The sequence below is a fragment of the Lissotriton helveticus genome, chromosome 1_1 (genome assembly GCF_964261635.1).
Source record: "Lissotriton helveticus chromosome 1_1, aLisHel1.1, whole genome shotgun sequence".
Classification (NCBI taxonomy): Eukaryota; Metazoa; Chordata; class Amphibia; order Caudata; family Salamandridae; genus Lissotriton; species Lissotriton helveticus.
The window spans coordinates 1,625,742,164-1,625,763,763 of NC_136057.1; the positions used below are offsets into that span (position 1 = coordinate 1,625,742,164).

A 21,600-nucleotide genomic window follows, 5' to 3' on the forward strand; every position below is an offset into this window, starting at 1 on the left:
TTAATCGGTTCAGAGTCTGCAAAAAACGATTGTCCTTTCGTTCAGTTCTAGGTAAGCTTTCTTAGTCACTCTGGCCTGTATTATCTCTCTTAGCTTAAATGCTTTTTGACTGTCTTTCTTTTTTTTTTGTTCAGAATAATTTTATTGAATTTTCAGAAGAAGTGACATAACTAGACAATACAAAAACATGGTAAAGAGCAATAACACCTAAGCGATTGATAAATACAAATTATTAGCAAAGTAAAATAGGTTATTAAATTATCAATACAACAAGAATCAATCAAGGGGAAAAGAAAAATAGTATAGAAGGAAGGGAAAAGGGCAGCGGAAGAAAGGGTACATATTATATCATCTTATATAGAAAGTAGAGTTACTATTTACATACAAATATTGCAGATACAAAAATTGTAAAACTAAACAGAATAAATAGTGGAAAATACTAACATAACAACAAATATGAGTCTATAGGTGACCAGAAGGATTGATAAGAAATCAAGTTATGATTAATTCCATGTAATGATAATTGGGCACTTCTTCTTGTAAAAATGATCCAGGACCACCAAGCATGAACAGAGAGAGAAGAAGCATCTTTCCAACAAAAAGTGATTGATTTTAAAGCAGCCGCAATTAAGAAATTAAACAACTTTGCTTCAGAATCATTAAGATGATGTACAAGAGCAACCGATTTACGAATTAACAGTTTAAATGAAAGAACATCTTGAATAGGTAATATGTTTAATATAATGTCCCAAACTTCAGACCAAAATTTCGAAATTAAAGGGCAATCAAATAGTATGTGTTGTAGAGACCCAGGGTGCAAGTTACTATGCCAACAAGTATCAGATGTAAGTAATTTAGCACGATATAGACGTAACGGTGTCAATAACGAATTAAATAAATTATACGCATTTGTCTGGTAGAGAGACACCGGTAACCAACCAGAAATGCTACTAAGCCAAATAACTTTCCAGGAGTCAGTAGATAGGGAAATGGAAAGTTCAGTGTTTCAAAAAACTGAAATTACATTAAGATTGGTACCTATTGAAGTAGATAATTTTTTATACAAAATAGATACTACATTGGAAGATGCAGATACAGCATGAAGATAAATTATCAAATCTATTGTGACAGTAGATGGGATACCATTCGGGAATGAATCTAAAATTTAATTGCATAAAGATTGATATTTAACAAAATCAGCATTAGGTAACTGGAATTTTGATTGTAAAATGTCAAAGGGAATAAAGGCATTATAACAAAATAAATCTTTACGATAAAATATACCTGCCTTAATCCAAGAATTCCAGAAATTCACATTTCTATTCAATTTAATAACAGAACTGTGCCATAGTGATAAATCTGTGGTAGAACTTATGGGAGAAGCCAAATTTAAATCTAAATCATCAAGTATTAATCTCGAAGATTTGATTATAGTTGAATGGTGCACAACTGTAGATTTATGAGACATTGTAAGCAAGGTGGGTAATGGGAAATGATAAACAAGTGATTTTTCTATATCATACCATATAGGAGGTTTAAGTACAGAGGAGGCATTAAACCATAAGGAACTGTGTTTCAATATGAATGCTTTATGACATTTAGGTATTTTTAGTTTTTTGTAACAAATTTGAGGTGGTTTATTGTTCCAGAGAAATTTGGATAGCATTTTATCAACATCTTTATAAAATTTTAGTGGAAACTGAGTAGGGATCATAGCAAGGGAGTAAAAGATTTTAGGAGCAATATTCATTTTAATAGATTCCATTCTCCCCCACCAAGTGAGATGAAGGGAAGACCATCTTGAAGTTTTAATCTTAATATAATCAAAAATAAAATTACTATTTAATGTTAATGTAGTTGGTATGGAGGACGAAAACAAAATACCGAGAAACTTCAGTTTATTTTTTTGCCAAATAATATCTGCCACAGGTAGCATATCAGGGGTACAAAAAATATTTAAGGGGAAAAATTCTTTTTTATTAACATTAAGGGGACCATTATGATGTCGGACAGGTTGCCCCCGCCAGCCTGGCGGGGGCAATCTGCCCGACATCCTCACTCGTTTTCCCCCCGCCATATTAGTATGGTGGGGGAACCTCGGCGGATGAAAGACCGTCCGCCGCTTTTCCGCCCGGTCGCCTTGCGGCCGTGGTGGAAAAGGAATAATATGGTGGCGGTGTCTATCAGACACCGCCAGCCATATTACAATGGGCATCTAACAATGCCTTTCCGTGGCGGCAATGCCACCACGGAAAGGCATGCGGTCAGGGGGCCCCCAGAGTGAAGAAGAGGTGGGGGGTGCACACAGGGGGGTACCTGTGGTACCCTCCTTCATTTGCATTTACAAAGCGGCAGGCACCACACGGTGCCTGCCGCTTTGTAAATGCAAATGCAGAAATGCTAAAAATACAGGATGTGCCCGCCACTGTGGCGGGCACATCCTAATACCCCCATGGGATCCCTGCCCTTATGGCGGGCGGTCCCCATCCCCGACAGGATGGCGGGCGGACAAAGTTCGCCCGCCATCCTAATGACCCCTAAGTTTGTATCCCGAGACTACAGAATATTTGGTAATAATGTCTAATAAGGACGGGACAGAGGAAATTGGATTACTGATATAACACATCGTCAGCATAGGCTAAGGTTTTGATAGTAACATCCTTAATCGTAATACCTTGAATATCATCACAATTTCGTATATAATTAAGAAAAGGTTCAATTCCCAACAGAAATAAAAGTGGTGAAAGGGGACAACCCTGCCGTGTCCCTCTAAAAAGGGAAAATTGAGTAGATATTTGGTCATTAATAAATAAACGAGCAGTGGGAGCATAATATAAGGCAGAAATCATACGAATAAAAGAGGGACCAAAATTAAATGATAATAAAGTTCGAAATAAAAATTGCCAATGAATTTTATCAAAGGCTTTTTCTGCGTCTAAAGCCATAACTCCAGAGGGAGCAAGTAGGGTAGGACTCTGCTCAATTACATGCAATAAGGTTCCTGTATTGTTAGTAGAATACCTATTTTTCATAAATCCTGATTGATCTGGGTGAACAATAGAATGAAGAACAGGGGCTAATCTAGAGGCAAGAATTTTAGCATACAATTTACAGTCTTGATTTATTAAAGATATAGGACGATAATTGGAAACTAGGGTAGGATCTTTATCAGGCTTGGAAAGTACAATAATTAAAGCATCAGCAAAATAACCTGAAATTGTCCCAGAAGAGCCGAAATATGTAAAAAGTTGAAATAAATAAGGCAGAAGATGAGATTGGAATTCCTTATAAAATTCAGCTGGAATACCATCAGGGCCTGGAGACTTATTTTTTTGAAGAGATTTTATGGCTTTCAGAATTTCATCAGTGGTAATGGGCAAATCTAATCCAAGTCTATCCGATTGTGAAATTTGGAGTAAATCACAAGTATTTAAAAAAGCATCAATTAATGAATTGTCATGAAGATCTGGCTTGTTATAGAAGTTAGAATAGAAATCCAGAAATGATTTAACAATATCATTATGGGACAACGCAATCTTGCCTTGAGGATCATGAATAGAAGTAATCTGTGTTTTATCTCTTAATTCAGAGACAATTCGCTAGGAGTTTCCCAGACCTATTGGCATTGAAACGAAATCTAGCATTTGGACACCAGCTCTCTTACTGAGGATAGAATTAAATTCAAAACAAAGTTTTTGCAGTTTAACTTTGTATTGAGAATTATTGGATGTAATAAATAACCGTTCAAATTTTGCTATTTGCTTCTCTAGGTGTTTGATATTAGCGTTGAATGACTTGTTCTCATATGCCATAATAGAGATTGTAGCACCTCTAATGTAAGCTTTAAATGCGTCCCATCTATTGAGTATAGAAGTAGAATCTTCTGGATTAAACAAAAAATAATCTTGAATGGCTTGTAATAATTTAGGCTTATTATGCTCATTAAGAACAATACCAGTATTCATACGTCATCTGGTTTGCTTAGTAAAAGTGGACGATATATTTAAAACAAAAGAAATTAAGGCGTGATCAGATATATCAATATTACCAATGATAGGATTAGTTGCAGATTGGATAAGAGACGGAGAAAGTAAAAAATAATCAATTCTAGAATGGGAATTATGGGGATTGGAAAAAAAGGTAAAACATTTGTCAGTAGGGAAGTGCAAACGCCAAATGTCAGTTAGTTTGGTGGTATGAATGAAGGATTTAAAAGCATGAAAAACCTTAGGAGGACGAAATTTTGTACTAGGCAACCTATCTAATAATGGGTCTGCAATAACATTAAAATCACCCCCAACAATCATCGGAACTTTACCCAACTTTAAGACTTCAGTAGTGATATTAGACCAAAAAGTAGGATCATCAGCAGTAGGACCATAAATATTAAGCAAAAATAAAGTAGAATCATGAATTTTAATTTTAACTATTATATATCTACCCTCCGAATCTGAAATTTTACTTAAAACTTGACAGTGTCATTTTTTCGCAAAGAAAATAGCAACCCCATTTTTCTTTCCATTAGCAGGAGATGACACAATAGTATCAGCCCATTTCTTTTTAATATAATGTAATATTTTATCATCAACATGAGTCTCTTGAACAAAACAAATATCTGCTTTACAACTACCTAAATAATCCAAAATTTTGGTACGTTTTACTGGGTGTTTCAAACCTTTCACATTAAGAGAAATACGTTTAATATTGTGAATATTAGCCATTATAAGGGAAAAAACAAGGAAGAAAAGCACTAGAACAAGAAGAGGCGAAAAAAACATAGTTGAGAAATAGATGAGAAAGAGTAACTCCATATTTGAGAAAAGGACAGGAAGAAAAGAAAACAGGGAGATAAGGACAAACAAGATACATAAATAAGAACATAGAAACGCACACACGCTCTACAAGCATGGCCAGAACCGCTGGAGCCCAGAAATGTATAAATTATTCTTAAATCTGTCAGCAAATTCGTAACTGGAAAGAGTCAGGTAGGAGGGTCATGGGTATCAATTGAATGTGGAACTTGTTGATCAAGAAAGTGTCGCAATTCTTCCGGACGTTGAACGGATTTGGAAAAGTTATCTTTCCATATGCGCATTGTAGATGGATCAAAAAGTCCATATTTGAAACCAAGGATTCGTAACTGTGGACGACAGGCAACACAATCCTTGGGTATTGCAACAGTTTCTTTGGCAAAGTCTTGGTGAATAAAAAATTTGTTACCATTTACCATCAGTGAGGGAATGTCTTTTGCAGCTTTTCTTATCAAGACAAGATGATGATGACGAAGGACTTTGAATATCATTTGCCTAGGTTTAGTATGGCGAGGGTTGCAATGAGAAGGGATTCTATGGGCTTTATCCACTTCAAATTTTTCTGAAAACTTGATATTCAAAAGACCAGGGAGCAAAGATTCCAAATATAATCGACAATTAGAACCGTCAACTTCTTCAGGCAAATTAAAAATGCGAAGGTTGTACTGTCTATTTCGATTTTCCATATCCAAAAGTTGAGCATGCATAGGAAGTATTTTCGCCACTAATGGTGTAAAAGCATCCACTTTATTTTTATTATCCTGTATTTTGATGGAATTATCAGAAATCTTCATAGACAAGGAAGCCATATCTTTATGCACACTTTTAACTTCTGATGCAATATTTTCAGTATTAACACGTAGTGCTTGAATTTCTTCCAACATTAATGAAAGAGAAGGTTCAGAGGACTCCACTACCTTAGATTTAACTGGAGGAGGCGAAACTTGCTGTCTCCTTTTATTGTTGACTGGATTTTTATTTTCCATTTTCAGGAGAAAAAACCCACAAATAGGCTTAATTGCAACACAGATATGTAAAAATAATGATATTATGTGAAGAGAGCAAAGAAAAACTCTTCAAAAGCACTGGTGCAGCAGCTATGTAGGACTGTGGGCGTGGCTAGGCCCAAGCCAGGCCCTTTCCTAAGAAGCACTCCTCCCCCTGAGCACACACAGCAGGCAGTACCTTCTTGAGAAGCTGGGAGTAGGAACCAGGGGGCAAGAATCAGAACTTCCGTTAAGCAGAACGACCTCAAAATAGCTTTAACTGCTAAGTGACCTCATTTGCGTTCAAATGCTGACAGAGAATTTGTCGTTATGAAGGAAAACGGTCCGTTGATGTATCGGAGATCAAACGGCAGCGGCCATGTTGTTTGACGCGCTCGCGCGTCTCCCCTTGACTGTCTTTCTTACAATGTCTTAATGCAATAATGTCTACGACAAGATGTTTTTTGGGTAGGGAAATCTTTTTTATTGTTTTTCATACAAAGTAATACAACCAAGGTAAAACAAATGTGGGTGTATTACCATGGTAGACGAGGCAGTTTAAACAAGCAACAGATTCACATTATAGAATGTGCAGAATAGGACTTAAATTGTGTTTGAGCACCAGAGAGGTTGTGTTACAGTGCTCCGGTGCTGTGCGCTCGATAGAAATCGTTTTTTAATTGTTTAGAATTTTAAAATGTGTAAAATGAACTGTGCTGCTACTTTTAAAAAAAAACATTTTTAATCTGCACTGAGCTTGGTGATAGACGGGGCGCAAGCTTTCTCTCTACCACTTCCGCTTCTTGTTGCGGTCTAGTGGTTGTGAGGGGAGTCTGCTGGCCTGATTGACGGTGTGGGGCGAGACACACAAGGCGTACATAACTGCACGCTGGAGCGGCCGCACAGCCCAGAGAGGTTGTGTGACAGTGCTCTGGTGGTGTGCGCTCGATAGAAATCATTTTTTAATTGTTTAGAACTGTAACATTTGTAAAATGAACTGTGCTGCGACCTTTTAAAAAAACTATCTTTTTAATCTGCACTGGGCTTGGTGCTAGACGGGGCACAAGCTTTCTCTCTACCACTTCCGCTTCTTGTTGCGGTCTAGTGGTTGTGAGGGGAGTCTGCTGGCCTGATTGACGGGGTGGGGCGAGACACGCAAGGCGTACATAACTGCACACTGTAGCTGCCGCGCAGCGGACGCACGCCAAAGGCGGGCCTAAGGCACGCCCGTCTGCGCATCCACGCCCGAACGGGCCCAGGGGCCAGGACCCCTGAACAAATCCTGACATACTCAAGCGCTGGACTGCGCGCTCTGAATTTTATTACACTGTATTTAGAGCTGCAGATCAAGAGCCGGCTCTCAGTAGAAGGTATTTTTACGTTCCATCGGAGCGAGGATATAGGGACAGCTAGCCCCTATATAAGTAATAACCCCATTCAGAGCAATTCCCTGAAAGTTATGATACTTAACACGCGGTCACTTCAGAAGCATTGCCTGGAAATATTCACCTTACTACACGATGATTTGCCTGATATCCTGGCAATTTCTGAAACCTGGCTTGATAATAACTCTGGTCCTTGTATAGTTGCAGCACTGCCCGAAGGCTATGACGCCTTATGGCACAATCGTCCTGATGGGAAAAGAGGTGGGGGTTGGCATTTCTCTATAAAAAGAGTTGACAATAGAGAAATTAACAGGAGAAAATCCTGATGGAGCGGACATACTAATAACTAAAGTTAACACACATATTATGAGTGTGGCATTGGTGGTAGTATACCGACCCCCGAGTACCCCCCAAGTTTATTGACTTTTTTATTGAAATTATCACTAACCTATGTTCACGGTTCAAACAACTCCTGGTGGTAAGAGATTTTAATTTTCATTGGGACCAATTACCTAGAGAAACACAAGCCCAACAGTTGGATGAAATAATGGCCACATTAGGAGTGCACCAGTTGGTGGACACTCCCACCCATGAGAAAGGTCACACTTTAGACCTGGTCTGGTCCACCCAGTCACTGGTTAACCTAGTAGAGACATCCCGGAGTGGATGGTCTGATCATTACCTACCTTATTAGTTTCCAAATTACCCTTACTAGACGGTCCCCCCTCCTCTGCCCAGATGGAAAACTGTTCGGAGGTGGAATAAGATTGAGACCAATAGTTTTAACGAAACTATACAAGCGTTGGCTCCCAGGGAAACATGGTCCAAAGATCCTGAAGTTTGCTGTGACTCTATCTATAAGCAACTGACTACGGCCATTAATAAACTGGTACCAGCCCATAAAATAAAAACGGGAAATAAGGGGAAGTGTATCCCCAGGTATACTGAAGAACTCAGGGGGATGAAGCGGACCCTCCGCCATTATGAAAGACTATGGCGGAAAACTTATGAGCCACAGACACTTCTGGAATATAGGCTTAATCTTAGTAGTTACAAAAAAGCCATTCTAAAGAGAAAGGCTGAGTTCTATGAATCCAGGATTCTGGCCGCTGATAATAAACAAAAGGAAACTTTCAACATTTTAAAAGAGCTTAGTCAAAAGTAAACGCAAGAAGCCCCCACCAGTCTGGTACTCTGTAATAAGTTTCTGGCGTTTTTTTTCAGACAAAGTTAAAGATATCCTAGCTGAAATTCATAATACTCCTATCAATATACGGGTTCTGGTAAGGGCAAATTCAGGCATGAATATAAGGAAATCTAATACCACCTTCCCTGTAATGGATCAAGACTCTTTGTTTCACATTGCATCAAAAATTAAGTCGAGCTCACCGGCGGATCCCTGCCCCCCCATAATTCTTAAACAAGCCCTGCCAGCGATTGAGGCAGAAGTCCTCTCCCTGCTTAATCTGTCCCTGGAAACAGGGATAGTTCCCAGGAAACTTAAGGAAGCTAGAGTAATTCCATTACTCAAACAAGCATTTGCAATGCAATAGGTCTCGCATTAGGAAAGTTTGAGCTATTGGTATTGTAAATGACAACTTTTTAATTATTGTGTTGGTTTTGAAAATAGCTAAATTAATAGCTTTGTCATTGACAATGCCAATTGTTTTAACTTTCCCAAATGTGACACCTATAGCATTTGTACTGCAATATGTGTTGTATTGTCGTGACTTAGATGTATTGATATTACAAATAACAATGGCTTTTAATTTTTTTAAATAATTAATACTTAAATGAAAATTATTGTAATTTATAATGGCAATAGCTTAAACTTTTGTAAATGACTTTTGTGAAGATTATGTTCAGTGTATTTTATTGTGACAAAAATCCAAGAACAGAAGTGAAATATTAACATCTTTTTGTGACATTTGTAATAAAGCTTGAAACATTGAGAGAACATATTTGAACCAGTTGTTGTTGAATGGTTGCACAGATTGATGCTGTGGTGGTGCTGAGTGATGCGATAGATAGAGTGAGTGCGATAGATAGATAGAGGGAGGGTGATAGATAGAGGGAGGCTGATAGTGGTGGTCCCGAGTGATGCTGTGGAGGCCCTGAGTGATGCTGTGGAGGCCCTGAGTGATGCTGTGGAGGCCCTGAGTGATGCTGTGGTGGTGCTGAGTGATGCTGCGGTGGTGCTGAGTGATGCTGTGGTGGTGCTGAGTGATGCTCTGGTGGTGCTGAGTGATGCTCTGGTGGTGGTCGAGAAGAAAATCGTGGATAAGAGGGAATGAAAGAGGCCGTAGGAAAACAGGGGGACAGGGGGTGACGCGAGAGTGTCTGGTTAAAACTGAGGCGAGCACCAAGAAGGGAGAATGTACAAAGAAATGCGAGTCACGGCCCATGAGAGTGAGGGGGGGGATGGAATAAAAAACGTGCAGCTGACTGACAGAGAAGCTGTAGTCGGCGTGTTTGCGTATTTGCGCGCAGTAAAAACGAAATAATTAAAATTAACAAAAGCATCAAACTTGTCTCATATATATTACATGCAATAACGGATACAGATGAGAGTCACGGACCATGAGAGTGAGGGAGGGGGGTGGAATAAAAAACGTGCAGCTGACTGACAGAGAAGTTGTAGTCGGCGTGTTTGCGTGTTTGCGCACAGTAAAGCTAAAAAATAATTAAAATAACAAAAGCATCAAACTTGTCTCATATATATTACATGCAAGAGAGGGACAGAGGAGGAAAGGTGGGAGGGAACACGGCCTGGGGGAAGCTGGCTGGGGAGGGGGAGGAGAAATCCGAGTAAGGCTGTGGAACGGATGGCTGGTGCTCATGTGAAGCGCTCCAATACCTGCGGGTCGAGTTCGCGTTATATAAAATCTGCACACAAAAGAAGCTATGAGCAGAACGGGCTGCAAGGCGATTCAGGGTTTTCGCTGAAGAGTAAAGGGATCAATATACGCACATCCGTTTTAGTTGGAGAGCAAAGGTCACTAGTCTGAGTTTGGAAAGATCCAGAACAGATAGAAAGAGCGCATAGCTCTATTTTAGCAGGACCGGCTGGCTGGCTCAATCGAGGGCAATCTACCGAAATGAGCCGTGACATGTTTCCAAGTATCTCTAATGACAGGCATCGCAAAGTGCATGCATTCTTTATAGCAGACGGAGCATAAACGCAACTCAGGACCAGAGCAAGAGGAACATTTACCAAACAAGCACTGGGGGAAGAGAGCAGGAGAAGTAGAAGGGAGGCACGACCTGCGGCCGTGAATAAGTGACGGCGGGGGGCGGGCATCCTGTGATTCTGATCAAATCACTTTATCTCCCTGCGCCTAACACACAATGAAAGTGTCCTTGTGTAACATAACTGGTGCTCATGTGAAGCGCTCCAATACCTGGCAGAAATTGCAAATGATTTCAAGTGAGTGGTAGGTGGCATGGCATCAAAACATGACATCTTGAAAGCTATGAAAATAACTATGGGTACTCCTTTCATCATCCTCATGAGGGTGAACGGCTGAGTTGAGTCTGTGACACTTCTCTGTTGTCAACGTTCCTCTTCTGAGCTATCTTTCCTTCTGTACTAATTTTCACGATGAGAGGTTGGAGTCCGTTGCTTGTGCTACACAAGGGCCGATATAACAGCAAGTTTAAACATATGCAACAGAAGCAATGAGTGAGAGTTACCACGGACAGCAGGACGAGGGCGGGGGTGAAAGGAACTACAGACAGCAAGAGGAGGGCAGGCCTGCGGCCGTGAATAAGTGACGGCGGGGCAGCGAAGCCTTTGATGTGCCAAATGCTGCTGGGGAACCGAGTTGGAGCCTCGGCGTGGGCTCAGCATCCTGTGATTCTGATCAAATCACTTTATCTCCCTGCGCCTACCACACAATGAAAGTGTCCTTGTGTAACATAACTGGTGCTCATGTGAAGCGCTCCAATACCTGCGGGTCGAGTTCGCATTATATAAAATCTGCACACAAAAGAAGCTATGAGCAGAACGGGCTGCAAGGCGATTCAGGGTAATCGCTGAAGAGTAAAGGGATCAATATACGCACATCTGTTTTAGTTGGAGAGCAAAGGTCACTAGTCTGAGTTTGGGAAGATCCAGAACAGATAGAAAGAGCGCATAGCTCTATTTTAGCAGGACTGGCTGGCTGGCTCAATCGAGGGCAATCTACCGAAATGAGCGGTGACATGTTTCCAAGTATCTCTAATGACAGGCATCGCAGAGTGCATGCATTCTTTCTAGCAGACGGAGCATAAACGCAACTCAGGACCAGAGCAAGAGGAACATTTACCAAACAAGCACTGGGGGAAGAGAGCAGGGGAAGTAGAAGGGAGGCACGGCCTGCGGCCGTGAATAAGTGACGGCGGGGGGCGGGCATCCCGTGATTCTGATCAAATCACTTTATCTCCCTGCGCCTACCACACAATGAAAGTGTCCTTGTGTAACATAACTGGTGCTCATGTGAAGCGCTCCAATACCTGGCAGAAATTGCAAATGATTTCAAGTGAGTGGTATGTGGCATGGCATCAAAACATGACATCTTGAAAGCTATGAAAATAACTATGGGTACTCCTTTCATCATCCTCATGAGGGTGAACGGCTGAGTTGAGTCTGTGACACTTCTCTGTTGTCAACGTTCATCTTCTGAGCTATCTTTCCTTCTGTACTAATTTTCACGATGAGAGGTTGGAGTCCGTTGCTTGTGCTACACAAGGGCCGATATAACAGCAAGTTTAAACATATGCAACAGAAGCAATGAGTGAGAGTTACCACGGACAGCAGGACAACGGCGGGGGTGAAAGGAACTACAGACAGCAAGAGGAGGGCAGGCCTGCGGCCGCGAATAAGTGACGGCGGGGGGCGGGGCAGCGAAGCCTTTGATGTGCCAAATGCTGCTGGGGAACTGAGTTGGAGCCTCGGCGTGGGCTCAGCATCCTGTGATTCTGATCAAATCACTTTATCTCCCTGCGCCTACCACACAATGAAAGTGTCCTTGTGTAACATAACTGGTGCTCATGTGAAGCGCTCCAATACCTGCGGGTCGAGTTCGCGTTATATAAAATCTGCACACAAAAGAAGCTATGAGCAGAACGGGCTGCAAGGCGATTCAGGGTAATCGCTGAAGAGTAAAGGGATCAATATACGCACATCCATTTTAGTTGGAGAGCAAAGGTCACTAGTCTGAGTTTGGGAAGATCCAGAACAGATAGAAAGAGTGCATAGCTCTATTTTAGCAGGACTGGCTGGCTCGCTCAATCGAGGGCAATCTACCGAAATGAGCGGTGACATGTTTCCAAGTATCTCTAATGACAGGCAGCGCAGAGTGCATGCATTCTTTATAGCAGACGGAGCATAAACGCAACTCAGGACCAGAGCAAGAGGAACATTTACCAAACAAGCACTGGGGGAAGAGAGCAGGGGAATTAGAAGGGAGGCACGGCCTGCGGCCGTGAATAAGTGACGCACAGGGAGGCACGGCCTGCGGCCGTGAATAAGTGACGGCGGGGGGCGGGGCAGCGAAGCCTTTGATGTGCCAAATGCTGCTGGCAGGGGGAAGGATCGGGCAAGCTCGTCCACGAGCTCGTGAACTGTTGGGAATCCTCCTTGACGACAGCCAATCAGCTGCCTGAAGAGAGTCCCGGCCATCAAGCAAATGGTAAGGGGAGCCTTTGAAGAGCAAGGCAGGGGGATAGAAGCGCGGTCACGAGCACATGCACTTCTACAAATCCGGATCGTAAAAGTCAGCTTTGTGGATGGGTGGCAATGGGTCTCTCTGCGAGACCTAAAAAGTGGGAGCTGATACCACCATTATGAAACGTTTTAGACCTATTTCCCAACTTTTTTATTGCAAAAATCCTTGAACAACATGTTCTTAAAACTCTATCAGGGTTCATGGACGACCATCACTTACTTGGGGATAAGTAGGCTGGCTTCTGAGCCCACCATAGCACCGAGCTAGTGATGATGTCCGTACTGGACAAAATCAGGCTCACAGCAAATAAAAAGAAACCGTGTGCCCTCGTTCTTTTAGACCTGTCGGCTGTGTTCGACACGGTCAATCATGATCAACTCTTGACCAGAGTTCGGGACATAGGTATTGATGGGATGATTTATCAGTGGATCGCCCCATTTCTGACGGACCGCACTCAAGTAATTCAAATGGGCGACTGCGTGTCAGATAGAGGGTCCTTAACCTGTAGAGTTTCCCAAGGGTCCGCCCTATCACCATTGTTGTTTAATATTTATTTGCGCCCACTGGTGATGGACCTGGCCCAGATGGAGTGTCAAGTGTTTAATTACGCTGATGACACCCACATTATTCTACAAATCGAAAATACCCCCAAGCTCATGCACGTGTACAAGATATTTTGAGATTTGTAGTAAGTTGGATGACTTGCAACTCATTAAAGGTCAACCCAGACAAAACTGAGGTGCTGGCCATTACCTCGGATAATAACCCATGGTCTTATCAATTCTGGCCACAGGAGCTGGGAGACACTCCGTCTCCAGCACCAGTGGTAAAAAGACTGGGTATAAAAATTGACGCTAATCTTTCCTTGCCTAATCAAGTTTTGACCGTCTTTAGGACATGTGTGGGCCTACTAAGGCAATTGAGGAAACTTTCCCCTATGCTCTCTTTTTCCACCATGCGTACGGTAGTGACAGCTATGATCTTGTCTCGGTTAGACTATGGCAACGCGCTTTATATTGGGCTACCGGATAACCTGCTAGACAAGCTGCAGGTGGTAATGAATGATGCTGCGAGATTGATTTTTAAACTTCCTAGATATACAAGAGCTGCTCCCCTACTGCAAAAACTTCATTGTCTCCCCAAAAAGCAAAGAACCAAATTTAAGGGACTCTGTATCGCCCATAAGGCTCAGTATGGTCAAGCCCCTAGTTACATTAAAGAGCGCCTTGTAAAGTATGCCCCAAGCCGCTCTCTAAGATCCTCTGCAGGGAATCAACTATCCTGCCCGCGGTACAACCTCTCGAGAAGAGGAGGACGGGCCTTTTCCGTCTGTATTCCACTATTGTGGAACAGGCTCCCACCCTATCCTCGATCTGAGAAGGCCCTCCTACCGTTTAGGAAACATTTGAAAACTCTCCTGTTTATTAAAGCCTGGGCCTAATTCTACTCAGTTAGACATCACACTTACCCCGGGTTGCTGTAGCTTCTCTCTCATAGCGCTTAGAGACCTGGTGGTATTAAGCGCTCTATAAATCACAATTAACATTAACATGAATGGAGTAAGCGCAGTCATTCAATGGTACTGGTACGAGGCCGGGCGCCCTCCACATGTCCAAGATATTATACATACCACTAGTAGGCCCGCCAGTGTCCCACGGCCGAGGACCTTCCCAGCTCAGGGGATCGCATCATTATGTTGCCATGGAGGCGTGTCCCGGGCCAACGGGGACTCACTGGGCAATCCCACTTCTACCACTATTTTACCCTGGGTGGTCCTGTCCAAAACAAGCCAGTAACACAGCATCCCATGCCTGCAGGATTGGAGTTCTGCATACCCCTCTGTTCTCCCTCCAGATTACCCCTCTCTCTCTCTCACAATCTGCCCACTTAGCCACTGCCTTCCACCACTTGTACATATCTGGGCTCTCAGCCGATTTCCAGCTCATCGTCAGTTGTCTACAAGCGCAGATGAGTGTCAAATCTGTGAACCTATCAGTGAGCTTGCGAGCAGCACTGCATTTGAGGAGCCCTAACAGACACAGCTATGGAGTGTACTCGAAAGTCCTGTCTGTAGCTTTATTAGTAACCTGTAACACTATGTCCCAATAGGGGGCAAGCACAGAACAGCTTCAGACCATGTGCTAAAAGTCAGCCTCCTCTACAGTACAGCAGAGGCATGCTGAAGACGCTCCAGGGAACATGGTGTGAATTTGCCACGGGGTAAGGTATGCCCTGTGTAGAAAATAAAAATTAATCAATTTAAACTGGGCTTTGCGTAATCCTGTAGGAGTGAAAGCTATTGTCTTCTCCCAGGCTGCATCGTCAAAAGAAGTCCCGAGGTCCGCCACCCATCGATGATGTAGTGGAGTCAAGTCCATCTGAGCTACCTTCACTGAAAAATATTCCATACGGCAAATTTATTAGAATGAAAAGGAATAGTTCCAATGTGAAAGAAATTAACCTCAAGTTCAGTGAAACCAAAAAACGATTTCTCAAAAGAGGGTACCAATACAATGCCGTCAAAAGAGGTGATATTAAAGCAAGATCTATGACGAGGTCTGATACCCTGATCAGGAGGAAAGACAAAAGAAAGGAAAGCCAAACCAAGGAACCAATAAGAATGGTGATGACCTTCAGCAAAGAAAGCCCCAGAATTCAAAAATCTCTGAAAAAATACTGGAACATCCTTACAAAAGACCCGGACATAGGGAAAGAACTAGGGAACTGGCCGCAAATTTCTTATAGAAAAGCACCTTCATTATCAGACAAACTGGTAAACAGTCATTTTGAAAATAAACTGTGACTTGGTTTCAAGGACTTCAAAAAGGATTTACAAAATGTAGCCAATGTAAGACTTGTAAAATTGGCAGGCACATAAGAAACATTCAAGACCCTCAAGGAAAAGTATTTAACATAGAAGACACCATCACATGCAACACCACACATGTAGTGTATTGTTTATAATGCCATTGTGGAAAGAGTTACATTGGCAGCACAATCTGTCCATTGAAAAAGAGAATTCCTGAATATACAAGAGCAATACAAAATAAAGACCTGACATATGCTATGGTGAAACACATGTTAACTCAAACAGGAAAAACTTGGTTGGATATGAGGTATTTTGGACTGGCAACGATACCTGTCAATGAGAGAGGAGGAAATCGAACCTTGAAATTGCGAAGATTGGAATCAAAGCTTACCATTAGATTCAGAACCAAATTCCCAACAAGATTGAACAGGGATGAAGAGATGTATGTACATCTCTGAAGAAAGGATAATAAGGAAAGAAATGGCAAATCTATTCACCACCATAACTAAAGACTGAACACAACCAAAGAACTACTGCAGAGGAGGCGATTGGGAAAGAATGACAGGAATAATTCTGCACGGAGATGGCTCCATCAGGCACTGAGCCTAAAAATATATGAAAATCAAGAGCAGTTTACATACATAAACAGGGTCCCATAGTAAACACATCAGTTACAATAACTGACCAAAATAAGTGCAAAATTAATTAAATGACTTGGGAAGCAAGAAATACGTATAGTCACTTAGACTATTACAGAGCACAGCGAGGGACAACTCAAGAAATTCTATACAAAAAAACTGCGAAAAATAGATAATTGAAATTACAGGGAGCAAAGGACAATTGCAACAAGACACCCCAATACGCCATCTATAACAGCTTATGGCACAAAAATGACAAATGGAGAAACAATTTTATATTTTATGTTTCACATTGGTTAAAAAGACAAAAATAATTTTCTTTTTGTTGTCTCACAATGGGGTTTATTTGTCAAAGTACTACCTGACCCACAATGCACCAAAATGTGCACAATGGTGATCAGGTATAAAATGTAGAAACAGTCAAGAGACTAATGTTTGTGTACCGTGATCAAGCCCAGCAGGGTGAAACGCGTTTGTGAAGGGAATATGGCTCAGCTAAAGGTTGAATAAATCGTTATTCTGCCAAACTGGGAGAGTGCTGCGTGTTATTTTCAAACGTGGTGAAAGATTTTGTACAAGGCATGTCTAGCCCTGTCCGCGCACCAGCTGTGCAAAGAGCGCCCTACGTACAGGATAACTTTGGTGAGATATATATATATATTTAACTTAAACAGGTCTTTTATGCTGCAGTCTGCCTGAATAAAAAAGTTACAATGACGCCATGTGGGTGCCTTTGTCTTTCTTTTAACTGCATTTGGAATATATTATATATATATATATATATATATATATATATATATATATATATATTTATATATATATATATATCTCACGAGCAAATGTCCCAAGCGGGGGGAGCGTCCAATTAGCTGGCGCTGGCGGCGAGGATCGGGACAGCCTCGCTAAAAATCATTAAAGCAAGTTTTCTTCTTTTCAAGAACACGCCGCACACCACTTCAGTTAGATTTCAGTTGTACTTTTTATTCTCCAGTAGGCATTCCCCACCTACGCGTTTTGGACTGTTAAAAGTCCCTGATCACGGTCAACAAACGTTAGTCCATCGTTTGTGTTGCATATTTATACTAGTAATTCCACTCGGCAAATTAGGATGCATTGTGGGATCAGTATGCAAATACAGTTTCGTGCTATTTTATCTAGCTTTATCAATGCGTTGGTGGCCTGCGAGTTGCACATTTTGCAGACTCGATTTATTGGGTTAGTTTCTGAAAATTTACCATAGTATTGTGAGGCATGTAATATTGACATTAAGTATGTCATTAATATTATTGTTTATGCCTTAACATTAATGACCAATAGGTCATTTAGTAATTTGTGGCTGAGTGCCTTATTCTTTTCCCACTCCTGCATATGCTTGTCTCGCAGGTCTTCCACACCTTGATAAAGAAAACGTTTTTATAAAAAGAAATTAAACTGTTTTACTTTCATTGCATGCTTATCTAGTAATATATATATATTTTCACTAATCTTTAGCGTGTCCAAGCCACTTGCAACGGCGGGCACACGGCGGAGTCGCTACCCCCGTAATAAATACTGGTGTGGGTTTTGTCTGATTTTGTTTTGTTGCCGCCTTTTCCTCCTCGCCCACGACCTCTCGGGGGAGTGCCTGTCTGACGTCCCCTGGCCATGAGAATAAACTTGTTTAAAATTCGGGCTTTTACATTTAATGGCTCCGATTGTGTTGAAACATCGCTTTGGCTATTGTCACTATCAATTGTTTCTACTGGTATGTTTCCATGTCCTGCAACATTTTGGTCTGGGTCCTGCCCTGTCGGGCATGCCTCTGTTCTTTTCTTTTTTTCACTCTCGGTTGTCTTTCTCAATTGATCAAACCTTTTCCCGAATGTCAAAATCTGTCCTTCTCATAATCAATTTTGTCGCGATAATATTTCCTTTGTTTTTTCTCTTTAATTTCCTCTTCTATTTTTTCAAGTCTTTTTTCCATTTTGGTCATCTCCGAAGCAAACTTGCTTTCAGTATATATTTCGTTTACTTTTTTTATGAGTTCTTCACTTTCTACATTAAGTTTAGCATAGTCTCTCTCCGCAAATTTAATGAGAATTTTTAACATGTTCATTGAACACGCGTGGTTGTTAGTCATCCATTCATCTACCATTTCTGGGTCAGGTTTATGAAAGGAATTCTGTTGCATTCAACATATTTGGTGAGGGCAGTTGCTTCCCACCACTTCGATTGTTCTTTCTTAAGAACCTTCCATAAAGAATCCCACAGTTTATTTTTTTCATCCTGTTCGTCCTGTTGTACTTTTTCGATTATTTTGGAACTTTCTGTCAACTTGGAAAACAATTTGGAGGCTGTCTCTTTCCTCCTAACTTCTCTTGTGTTTGCCATAATTGTTATTTTCGTGCAATTCTGCACCACCTCGCAGCGCGTGCTGCTACACGTCTCTGAGCAGAAAAACCTGTATACAAATCTCCTGAGTTAAACCAACATTGCTGTGTTGCCACCAGACATCAACCAAACAGCTTACTTGGCCTCAAGCAAATGGCGGGTTTGCCTGCTCCGCAGCTGCTTCTAGAATGCTGCAGTCCTCCGACTCCTCATTCCGTCCGCATCTACTTCGACAAGCTACCCTACTGCACTTCTTTTCAGGTCTGTTTAGCTGCTGTTGTCCTGGGCGGGCAGGGACGTCACTGCTCAATATTTTCACCAATCTTTAGCGTGTCCAAGCTACTTGCAACGGTGGGGTCGCTACCCCCGTAATAAATACACCAAATCTGGTACAAAATCCTCTTCATCCGAGAAATAACCAGAGTCGTGGCCAAAATCTGTGCTCAGTGTGTTTTATTGGCAATGAGAAACACCCAACGCGTTTAGAAGTTTCCTCACTTCTTTCTCATGGATGAGGTTACAATGTAGCCATTCTTTTTTTAAAGGTTTAAACCTTTTTTATTAACGTGCATGTGATAAATCAACATAAAAGAAATACTTTGTTGCACTAACTGTTTATCATTTGGTTTAAATAAAGATTTACGTACATTCTGTTCAGTTGTTAAATGTAGTAAACAAAATCATTAGTACCAGCATTATTGAATTCAAATAGTGGGAATATTGCATAAATGACCGAGTGGTAACCACCTCTCTATTCATCCGTTTTAAACGGATCAACTCTGTGATAATGAAAGCGTTTGGTGTTTCTCGTTGCCAATAAAACGGGGGGGGGTGTATTCAATGTAATTGTTTTTCCATTAAACTTGCTTCTCTTTTATGCTTAATTTCTTGTCATAGAGTTTCTGATGTGAAAGCTCTAGATATCTCTAATAGATGCTATGACATGATTGGTGTTAAGTTTGAAATTCTTAGGAGAACTAAAACCATGTCTGACTCTACGTTTACCCTCCTTTTGACTACTGCAAAAAACTTTGTGTTGTTGATTGTATAAAAGAATACGATTCCAGAATGAAAGACCTTCGCCCTCCTGATGCCAATCAACTTCTCATTTCTTTTGTCAAACCTTTTAAACCCATCTCATCCTGTTCTATTGCTAGATGGGTTAAATTAGCTATGAACTTTGCTGGTATTGACCTTTCCAAATTTCAAGCTCATTCTCTCAGAGGTGCTATGGCTAGCAAGTCCTTCTGGTCTGGTGGTAAGTTGGATGTTATCCTTAAAGGTGCTGATTGGTCCAATGCCTCTACCTTTGCTCATCATTATTGTAAACCTATTAAACATGTGTCCGACGTTGTTCTTCGAAGGCTACCAACATGCATAATGTAGCCTCCTTGTCTTGTAATGAAATTGCGATTCTCCTATTAACATGACCAGAGAATCTGGTTTTCATTAAAGACACGGAGGCTAACATTATCCCTCCCGTCCCTCCCTTGGACGGAGAATCTATTCTTTTGCCTTTTGACTATTTGCATTTCATATGATGTTGTTATTTGTTCATGTTTACAATTTACTTTTTCTTTGCAAGGTTCTTTCAACCTTTTAATTTTTTTCACTTTTATTTTCAGATAATTCAACCTAACGGATCTTCATGGATTTGCCTTCACTTCCTTCCTTGGTTTTCACCTTCTTCATCGCTTTCTGGCCCGAGTTGCACCTCAATTTTGCTGACTTTCTCCTTGCTTCAGAGCATTTAAAAGAGGCAGCTCTGCTCCTGCTCATGCTCATGCCTTATATTTTTGCTATGTTGTCATCACATTCTTATTCTTATCTTTATGATGTAAGCGGCTGTTTGTGAGTTGCATTAAAGGATTAATGCATAATGTTAGCCTCCGTGTCTTTAATGAAATCCAGATTCTCTGGTCATGTTAATAGGAGTATCGCAATTTAATTGTTTAAATTATTTTTTTATTAATTACCCCTAAAACACATATTTGTCCATTGCTATCACATAAACTATACTCCCGCAAAAACCTTAAACTACACTTACCTCCCCGATGCCCATTCCCACTTAAATCTTTAAATACCCTTTGCACCCCAAAACTACCCTCTACCCTAAATTTTCCTCCTGCAGCCCAAAAACTTAACCCACCCTGACCCCTAAAAATATCCCAGCACCCCTAAACCTAAATGCACCCTGAACCCTAAAAATACCCCCTGCACCCCAAAACCCTAACTCACCCTGAACCCTAAAAATACCCCCTGCACCCCAAACCCCTAACTCACCCTGACCCCTAAAAATACCCCAGCACCCAAAAACCTAAATGCACCCTGAAACCTAAAAATACCCCTGCACCCCTAAACCTAAACTCCCCCTGAACCCTAAAAATACCCCCTGCAACCCAAAACCCTAACTCACCCTGACACCTAAAAATACCCTAGCACCCCTAAACCTATATGCACCCTGAACCCTAAAAATACCCCCTGCACCCCAAAACCCTACATCACCCTGACGCCTAAAATTACCCAAGGACCCCAAAACCTAAACGCACGCTGAACCCTAAAAATACCCCCTGTGCCACAAAACCCTAACTCACCCTGACCCCTAAAAATACCCCAGCACCCCAAAACCTAGACGCACCGGAAGCCTAAAAATACCCCTGCACCCCTAACTCACCCTGACCCCTAAAAATACCCCAGCACCCTTAAACCTAAAAGCACTCTGAAGCCTAAAAATAATCCCTGCACTCCAAAACTCTAACCCGTTACCCCTAAAAATACCCCAGCACCCCAAAACACAAAAATACACTTTACACTATAATTTCCCCAGAACCCCAAAACATATACCCTTATACCCATACTTACCTTATCCTTACATATAAAAAAAATATACTTT

General features: G+C 41.4%; 1 long non-coding RNA gene across 1 annotated transcript in view; it reads left to right on the forward strand.

The window, feature by feature from the left end:
* The window catches only part of LOC144773780 (uncharacterized), a 174,996-nt gene extending 154,449 nt beyond the window's left edge, over window positions 1-20,547 (forward strand). The window contains exon 3 of the long non-coding RNA XR_013600062.1: window positions 20,333-20,547. This is a non-coding gene — a long non-coding RNA (uncharacterized LOC144773780). The remainder of the gene's footprint in view (window positions 1-20,332) is intronic.
* Window positions 20,548-21,600: the final 1,053 nt, after the last annotated feature.